This window comes from Megascapheus bottae, chromosome 22 (assembly GCF_031878675.1).
Source record: "Megascapheus bottae isolate mThoBot1 chromosome 22, mThoBot2.hap1, whole genome shotgun sequence".
Lineage (NCBI taxonomy): Eukaryota > Metazoa > Chordata > Mammalia > Rodentia > Geomyidae > Megascapheus > Megascapheus bottae.
In genome coordinates this window covers 31,127,917-31,137,467 of record NC_143530.1, presented here as the reverse complement: position 1 = coordinate 31,137,467, position 9,551 = coordinate 31,127,917, and positions in this window count along the sequence as shown.

The window sequence follows — 9,551 nt, the reverse complement described above, 5'->3', positions numbered from 1 at the left end:
CATGATCATACAAAATAAAGGTTAGATCAACAAACTAGTCATGAAAAGTCTTTCTTGCCTAACTACTCTTAAGATACGCAATTTCCGCTTATCTTATTTTCTTTAACACAAAATGAAATGGTGCTATTTATGTCTGAAGTTTTTTGTTTTATTCTACTCACTTTGGTATGTAAGAGGTACATAACCATTCACAGTGACCCATGAGCATAAGTTGTGGTTAACATCCTTCTGTGGGGAAATGTGGCAGCCCCAAAGCTTGGCAAGACCCTATAAAGAGCACTGATGTGGATGAGAACAGCTGAAGGTGAAGAACCCTACAGGTATCTAGTTCATATCCATAGTAGAGGGATCCCTTGTATAACAACACTTTAGGAAAATGATCATTGTAGATTCTGCCTTGCCCCTCGTGCGATATCTGATTTCATTTTGGAGTTACTGTGCTTAAAGCCAGGGAAACAATTTTATATTCCAATTTATTTCTAGTTATATCTTCCAGAGCCATGTAAATCTATTTCCTTTTTAGATAATATACACAAATAATAATTTGAAGACAAAATTGCACAGTCAGTTTTCTCAAGGATTCTACTTCCTAAAATAACATGTTTTGGTCCTACATAAAACTTGCTGTTTGTGAGCTGGGCGTAGTGGCTCACGCCTGTAATCTTAGCTACTCAGGAGACTGAGATTTGAGGATCAAGGTTCAAAGCCAGCCCAGGCACTAAAGAACATAAGACTCTTATCTCCAATTATCCACCAGAAAACTGGAAGTGGTGCTGTGGCTCAAGGGGTAGGGTAGTAGTCTTGAGCTAAAGAGCTCATCCATAGTGCTCAGGCCCAGAGTTCAAGTCCCATGACTGACAATGAACACAAACAAACAAACAAAAAAAAAAAACTTTCTGTTTGGAAGCCTACATTTATACTTGTGTAGTGGTTCCAAACATTTGTCCTTGGCTTCCCTCTCCACAATCAATTTCAAAGCAACAGCTCACAAAACCAAATATCATGATAAAATGTGAGAGGATCAAGTAAACCAAAAATAAAACCAATATAAACATGTACGGGCAAAGAGGAATGTAAGAATAATAGCTATATTTCTATTACAATTATGGATTTGCTAATATTTCCTTGTAACTCTATAGATATGTGGGCTTTCAGTATTTTGAAGTTGTGCTGCTAGAAAGAAAATTTTATTGTTTCCACACTGGTATCAGATCAGCCAAATATACTGTGGCTAGTTCTTAGCCCAGGACTTTGGGAATGTTTCAGTGTTCTTATGGATGAAAACGGCAGTGCTCTTGAGAATATAGTAAAGATTAAATAAATTAACGTACATAGAAACCACTGAGATGAGCATCTGACACAGTGAATATTCCATAAATGTGGTGTTATTTGTGAATCGTCTGTTTTATCTCTATATAATAAGCATATATTCATAGATAAAATCATTTTTCATATTGAAAAATGAATAACAGCTATAAATAAAACATAAAGATGCAAGGATAGACCAAAAAAAAAAAGAAGAAGCCCAATTGGTATAGCCTAAACCTCTGCTTTAACTACAACTAAGTTTTTCTTCTATGGAAACCTAAGAAATATCTCAGCTATCACATTAGATGAAAAGGTTAACTATAGAAAATTGTGTGTTACACTATTAGCTTAAAATTTTTGTTTGTTTGCTTTTGTTTGTTTTTTGCCAGTGCTGGAGCTGGAATTCAGGGCATGAGCACTGTCCATCGGCTTTCTCAAAGCTAGCACTCCATCACTTGAGCCATAGTACCATTTCCAGCTTTTCTTGTATATGTGGTACTGAGGAATTAAACTCAAAACTTGGTGCATGTTAGGCAAGCACTCTACCTCTAGGCCACACTCCCAGCCCTATTACCTTAAATTTTTTAAATGGAAAGAAAACTAGTGTGTATTTCTTCTGCATGCAGCACTATAGGATATGTGTTACATTTCTAGTAACATGTGTTGCTTTGGGGGAGAGAAACTAAGTGAATAATAGCAGAAGTATGTGATCAACTCCTTATTACATATGCTTATATAACTTTTGATTTTAATTATGAGTATCTTTCATAATTATATATAGAATTAAACATAAAATGATAATACAATTAATGCAGAAAGTAATTAAAGGATCCCAGGAAAACGGTGAGAAAGATCAAAGGGTATTACTGATCAAGATGCATTGTGCTCATAAGCTAATATGTTTAATTGAAACCCCTTTCTACAACCACTTAAAACTAATCTTTAAAATTTTCAAAAAGAACCCTACAAATGCCAGAATGAAACATGTCTGTGGCAGTTTCTCTGACCATCAATATTATACATAACCTAATTAAATACAAGGGAAAATAAAATAATCCAAGAGCTGAATTCAACCACAAAATTGTTGACTCTCTTCCAAGACGCAGATTCCAACTAAAACTCACCCCTACATGTACACTGGCATGGAGGAACTAAAATAATTCTCATATTTAAGTCTGGAAATCACATTTCTGTATTATATATCATTACCATTAAATTTTCATGTCTTTACAGATTTCATTCAGAATTAAATTGCACATGTCAGTCTTGGCAGAATGTTACAAGTATATTTTAAATTATGACACCATTGCTCATTTAGCAATGACAAAAACTAATGCGTTCAATGGTCTGATGAGATTGATAATCAAAAGTATATGTTAAAGGTATGGCAAATTGGTCTTCGGGTTGTAGTGTTTGTTTCATTACAGTCGTGGGGATAGAAGGACGTTACTTTAGTCTCTTAGTAAAATTCAAAATGTGACTGAGTACTGAATAATCACAAATGTTTCAATAACTCACCCACCAATAGAGTAACACTTCAGATATACATGACAAGTCTAGTCATCTCAAGAATTTATAACCTGGTAAAATCCAATGACAGAAATCGTTTTCTCAACTGAATATATTACACATCAATTGTATTGAATAGTCATTCACACTAAATTCAAATAATTATGCCACTAAGTTTACACACAAATTAGTAAGATGTGTTAAAGATAATCTGTCACATTGTCTTCACATACAAATGTGTTCATTTAGCATATATTCAGAATGCTCCCTACAGAAAGTAAAATTCATTAGTCAGATTTCCATCACTGTCATAAAACACCTGAGAAAATCAACTTATAGAGGTGATAAGGTTTATTTCTGGCTCCTACTTTCAGCAGTTTGGCCCTGTTTCTTTGGGCCTATAGCAACATAGTATATCACAGTGGGAGCACTGTGGAGGAAGCAAAGAGCGAAAGAGGGGAAGGGATGAGTTCCATCACTCCTTTCAAAACCTCTCCTCTTATGAACGTTCTTGAAGTTGACCCCATCCCTAAAAGGCTCCAAACAGTACCAAAGATTGGAAGCCAAACCTTAGCATTTGCTGGGCCTTTAGGGAATCATATGAGATTCAGACAATAGCACACACTGATAATTCACTGTTAGAAGACTCCTGAGAACTCAGCATAGTGACGCAGAAAGAAATGTACAAGTACTGTGAAATATCATACTTGTTGCTATTACAGGAGCAACAGAACTAGATAGAAGACTACTTTTAGGCATAAATCCAAACGGATGTTAAGTCAAGATGCAATAGAGAGCTGTGCATGTGTATGTGTTTAGAAGCACAATTCAAAATAGGCAAGATGAGGAATTAGTCTAAGAGACTATCAGCAGAGGAAAGGATCAGGAAAATGTGTTACTGGCCATTAGCACTCTATTGTACTTTAAATTGTTGCTAAGACAACTCAACCAAAGTAACCAAATAGAAAAACAATAAAACACTCCCGACCCCCACCCACATACACATACATGCTTTTTTCTGAAAAACGATTGTGATGAAATCAAACCAAATCATGGTAACATATTGCTGTTATAAAACTGATTTAAAAACTTAGAGGTAGGGAAGGGAATTGTTAAAAGGGTTGTTAGGGAAATATTCTTTAGCAAGTTCATTTAAATTCAGTACTCACATTAGCTTATCTTCTTGACTATTCTTTTATCCTCTTGAAGTAGTTGCCCAAGCACCTCATTATTGTAATGAACCCAGTCATAGCTCCAGCAGAAACATACTAAATTTTTAGCATAGGTAAAATTTATCTTATTTAAAGAAAATGAAATTTCACTGTGGACAGGTAATTAAAAATTAATTTGTAAGAAAAAAATGATTTTCAGGGTAATTCAAAGCTCTGAGAAAATTCATCATTATTGAAACTTTTCCTATATATTGCTGCTGCCTAAGGATAATGAGGATGCATGTCAATATTTTAGTCAGATATGTTGGAGAAGTATGCCATTCTACTTTTAATACGATAGGGGAAACTACAATAGCTCAGTCATTAGTAATACAAGTGAGTAAGTGATTTCTTTCTCTTTTTTCCCTTTGGTTTATCCCCTATTGTCACTTATTTATTTATTTTTTATTTGTATATATGTTTATCTGATTTGGGGAAGGGAAAGGGAATAACAAAATGGTGAGACGAAGGACAAAGGGTGAATCGATGCAACAGCAATACTCATAAGACATTATGTTGGAAATGAACTTCACAATTTAGGGGAGAGGAGGGAGGGGAGGGAGAGAAAGTGGGAGAAAGCAAGTCAGGGCGAAACAATGTTAGACAAGAAATGTACTCATTACCTTACTTATGTAACTATGACTCCTGACATAACTTACAATAAAATAAAATATTTTTTTGAAAAAAGTGTGGCCTCCTACTTTTCTAGAGTTATTCATTTATTCAGTTCCTGATAATAATGTTTCACTTTGACTCTAGCTTTGAAGAAGTAATTATGCACTCAACCCTTGGATCCAATTATCTTAAAAGACTCAAGGAAATAGCCACAGCACAGGCTCCCCAGACCTTATTCAGTGCAGAGATATTTTTTCCTTTAAAGAGCAGACAAAATAGAAATAGTTATCATTTCCATCTTTCAGTTATGACTGTCTAATATTATTTTAAAACAATGTATTTTCATTCTTCTTTGAAATAAAAAATGTATTTTGAAAGTTTTTATGCAACTTTATATGCATTAAAATCATTTTGATGTTTTTACAGATTATATTCATGTATCTCTGAAAAACTTTCATACTATTAGTTTTTTTGCAGAACTTCAGAATGCATTTTGCATTGTTTTGCCATTAGCATACATTTATAGTATGCAGAGGTCTCACTGTAACATTGCCATAGAGCACATTTTGAATAACTTCAGTTCCTCCATCATATGCTGGCTTTTTATAAAAAGTATATGTACTTATCATTAGTGAATAGTCACAATCAATGTCCTTAACATACATCAACAACATTATACAGGAATAATTACCATTGCTTGTGTGTCCTAAGATGTAAGTTTGTCCTAAGAAGTGATGCAAGAAAGAAAACAGTGAAAAACATCTGCCGTGAAAATAAAAATCATAGATGAAGGTCTTCCAACATACTCAAAAATTAACTCAAAATGGATCATATAGGTCTGGATAGAGAACCTAGGTCCAGAAATTTTCTAAAAGAAAACAAAGAAGGGAAATTTTACTTCCTAAAGAGGAAATGCATACGAAGGATTCCTGAAACATGGAATAATATGAAGGCAGAAGAAAGACGAGGAACAAGTGAAATAATCCAACAAGGAAGTTTAGTAATGAAGTCAAATTAGCTAAATGTTTCAAAATGAAACTGGTTCTCAAATGCTCTCACAGTTTGCCCTTGTTAAAAAAAAAACCTAATAAAAGTTACTTAGTTTGAGCAACTAGAGTCATCTGTTCTTTCAGAATTACATTATAGTAGAGAATAAAGATTTTTTTTAATTGTAATATATTGTAGGAGTAATATATAAAGGGGTTACAGTTACATTCATCTGTAGTCTGTACATTACTCCTCAAACATTGATACCTCTTCTCACATTAAGAATAAATATGTTTTAAACAAGGTTTGGGAATTTCCCACCCACTTCCTTTTTCATTCTCAAGGAGTATGTGTTTTCACCTTATCTCTACTTGAACAAAGAAATTTAGCCTCCTTTAAACCAACTGAATTAATCCACTCTGCAGAGATATCAGTAATCCATGAAAATTTACTTAAAGTTTTTTTTTTAGGATAGAATGGTGAGATTACAAATCATATTCCCTATGAAACAACTTAAAGATTCCAATCAGATATTTATGTTCTTGCTTAAAGCTTTTCAAAGCCACATGACCTTGAGGGTCCTCTTATCTCTTCTTCCTCTGTGCATTTTTGATGCCTGCTCTTGGATTTTTCACTAGCACTTTAAACTTCATTTCCTTCCAAATGTTCAATGAAAATTAGTCTAACCGCTCTAACATTATGTTGTCCAATGCAGTTGACACAAAATCTTATGTGCTAGTGAAATGTGCTAGAATTACAATAAACATACTAGATTTCCAAAACTCTGTGTGGATAAAAGAATACAAAACTTTTTATGCTGATTACACATTAAATCTATATTTCAGCTACACTGAAAATATATTATGAAAATTGTTTTCTTTCATTTGTTAAATGAGGAGAGTCTATTGGGTAGCACTGCATTTAGAACTTGTAAAGAACTATGATAATGGTAAGATCAACCCTCCATAGAAGGTAGCATAGGAATTACCTTCTAAAGGCTGAGACAAATTATTTGTTACCAAAACCAAAATTGTCCTCAAAGGGATGCTATTTCTCTTATCTCATTACATACACTATGCCTTATGTAGAATTTTGCACCAAATAAATTACCAAATGAGAAAGGATGGTTGGAGCTATATCCAAGTGGCCAAGTTCTATGAACTTCCATATACTACGGAACTTGTAGCCCCACAGAAAACTCAAATCGATAACCAATCTCTTTAGCATCTCCTATAGTTGTCATCACATCCTATAGTAAATTTCTTGCCACTGAGACTAACCACTTATAATTATCTGTGTAATTAAGTCATAATATCATAAGCTTGATGTGAGTAGAGATCCCTATGTATAATGGACAAGTCAGCAAGACAATGACACAGGGCAGGAAAAAAAAAATGTAAAGCCAGGTTCTAATCCTAACCTTCATGAGGCTGAGATCTAAGGACAATGGTTCAAAGCCAGCCCAGACAGAAAAGTCTATGAGACTATTATCTCTAGTTAAAAACAAAAAGTAGACCTGTGGCTCAAGTAGTAGAGTACCATTCTTGAGCAGAAAATAAAAAGTACAGGGGTAGTGCCAAGGCCCTGAGTTAAAGCCCCAGGACTGACACCGAAAAGGAAAAAAAAAAAGGGAGGCGGGGAGAATAACTTAAGGGGTCTACCATCATGCTGAATCACAGCATTTAATTTGAGACATCCTTGAATGCATGAAGAATGTTCCCCAAACATGTCCTCTTGGGGAACAAATACTTAGCAATAAGCAAGAATACATCCCCTATTAATGGATCATTGCTTGGGGATGTTAAACCTCTAAAACATAACGTGTAGAGATGTATGGTGGTAGTGGTGGTGGTGGTGGTGGTGTTGTATGTGTGTATGTGAAGGGAAGGGCAATGAATTTCTTCAGGTTTTGTACTATCAAAAGAAAGCAAAAAACAAATCAGCAAGTTGATAGAAAACACTTCATATACAATCAAGGTTTCTACAGGACTAAATCATAATATGAAACAGGAAAGTAATCCTAGCCCTAAAGAAAGCCAGTGAGGGGCCAGGAGTTTGGCCTACTGGCAGAGTGCTTGCCTAGCATGTATGAAGACCTGGGTTCAATTCCTTGGTGCCACATACATGAAAAATGCTGGAAGTGGTGCTGTGGCTCATGTAGAAGAGTTCTAGACTTGAGAATGCCCAAGTACAGTGTTCAAGCCCTGAGGTCAAGCCCAGAACTGGCAAAGGAAAAAAAGAAAGCCAGTAAATGTGTATTGCAGTCATCTTTATAAAGGAGCTAACTGCTTTTTTTCTGCTTTGCTGATGGAACCTTTGCCAACTCAATAACCAACAACAATTATGAGTGCCTGTTTTTATTCTAGTAAAAACCCACATCTTGCACAGAAAACTGTAACTTCAGCTACCACTTGGCTAATTTAATAGCAGTCTACTAACATACATCCCTGTAACTACTTCAGAGGCCAAAAAATTGAATGATGATAGGACAGTGGTCAACATCACTGCATTGGTAGAAATGTTTGCTGTCAACACAACCTCTGAAATTCCTCCCAAGTGTAATTAGCATTTGATTAGCTGGTTTAGACCCCAGGAGAAGAGATGATTTCAGCAGTTTCCACTAGGCTCTTTCTACTAGGATAAATCATACTATAGGCCAGAGAGAACCCAATCAGCTGTTAAGCATTTCATGCCCAGTGGGGTCCCAGACACCCTTTGAATGTATTTTGAGACAGACTATAGTCAGAACTTTTATCCCTTGGCCTCCCTTTTGAGTCATCTGTATCAGGGCCAACTCAGTAAATATGGCAAACAACCCCAAACAATCTGGTAATTCATTGTTCACAGTGTACACAACCTTGAGAAAGTTGGGAGATGTATTAAGGAAACACTTAACAAAAATCCTTGAGGTAGCACTGGGAAAGAATCCTGTAACTGATGGGCCTGGCAGTAAGGTTCATTTTTATTGATGTATGATTTTCACTTATGAGTTCTGTTCGTTTTCCTGGTTGGCTGAGGCAGGAAATATGCTTAGGCTATATATTTGCTTCACTCTCAGAACACTCTGAATATTAGTCCAGAGGCCAATGCAATCTGGTAGCCACTCTACTTTTGCTGGTAGCCATGGTAATCTCATCCTCCTTGCTTCTGCTCCCTAATAGTTCCCTAGTTCCATGCAAACATCACCTAATTTTTCATTTCATCTTCAGTGCCTCACAACTAAAAACCTTAACCATTATATACCACCAAAACTGTTCACACAATCCAGTGCCAGAGTTCTGAGCATCCACACTCTAGGCTTTCTTCTTACACAAACTTTCTCTAGCTTGGTGTCCCCAGAAAGCACAACTTAAGATAATTCCTTGAATGAAGACAGGTTATTAGGAGGTATACATTGTATGTATAGAAATATGACAATAAAATCCTTTTACACAATATGTGCTAATAAAATTGAAAAAAAACTATAAAGAAGCAACAAGGAAACCAAGAAGATATAGAAGAAGAGAGGAGTGTTGTTGAGGTTGCCATTATGGGTAACCAAAATGAATGCAAACAAAATGGTAGAACTGTCTTGCTAAAGGGTATAAAATAGGAAGCGGTCATGTTACTTTGCATTGAAGGATCCCAGAATGATTAACTTGCCAACACTTCAAACCTGTCCATGGCATCAACTGATAACATTTACAATGCCAGAAGAAGCTCAGAAGGTCTAGTAAAGCTGAGAGAAGAACAATGCATGGAAAATGGAATGAAATTGTCTCCTACTCCCCAACCAAGTGAAAAATCAGGTGATTTTCAGGATATGTAACTTGGGACACCAAAGGATTATTCATTTATTAATACAAAGGATTATTCATTTATTAATAATTATTAATGAATAATACAATAGGATTATTCATTTATTAAAAACTGAAAACCAAT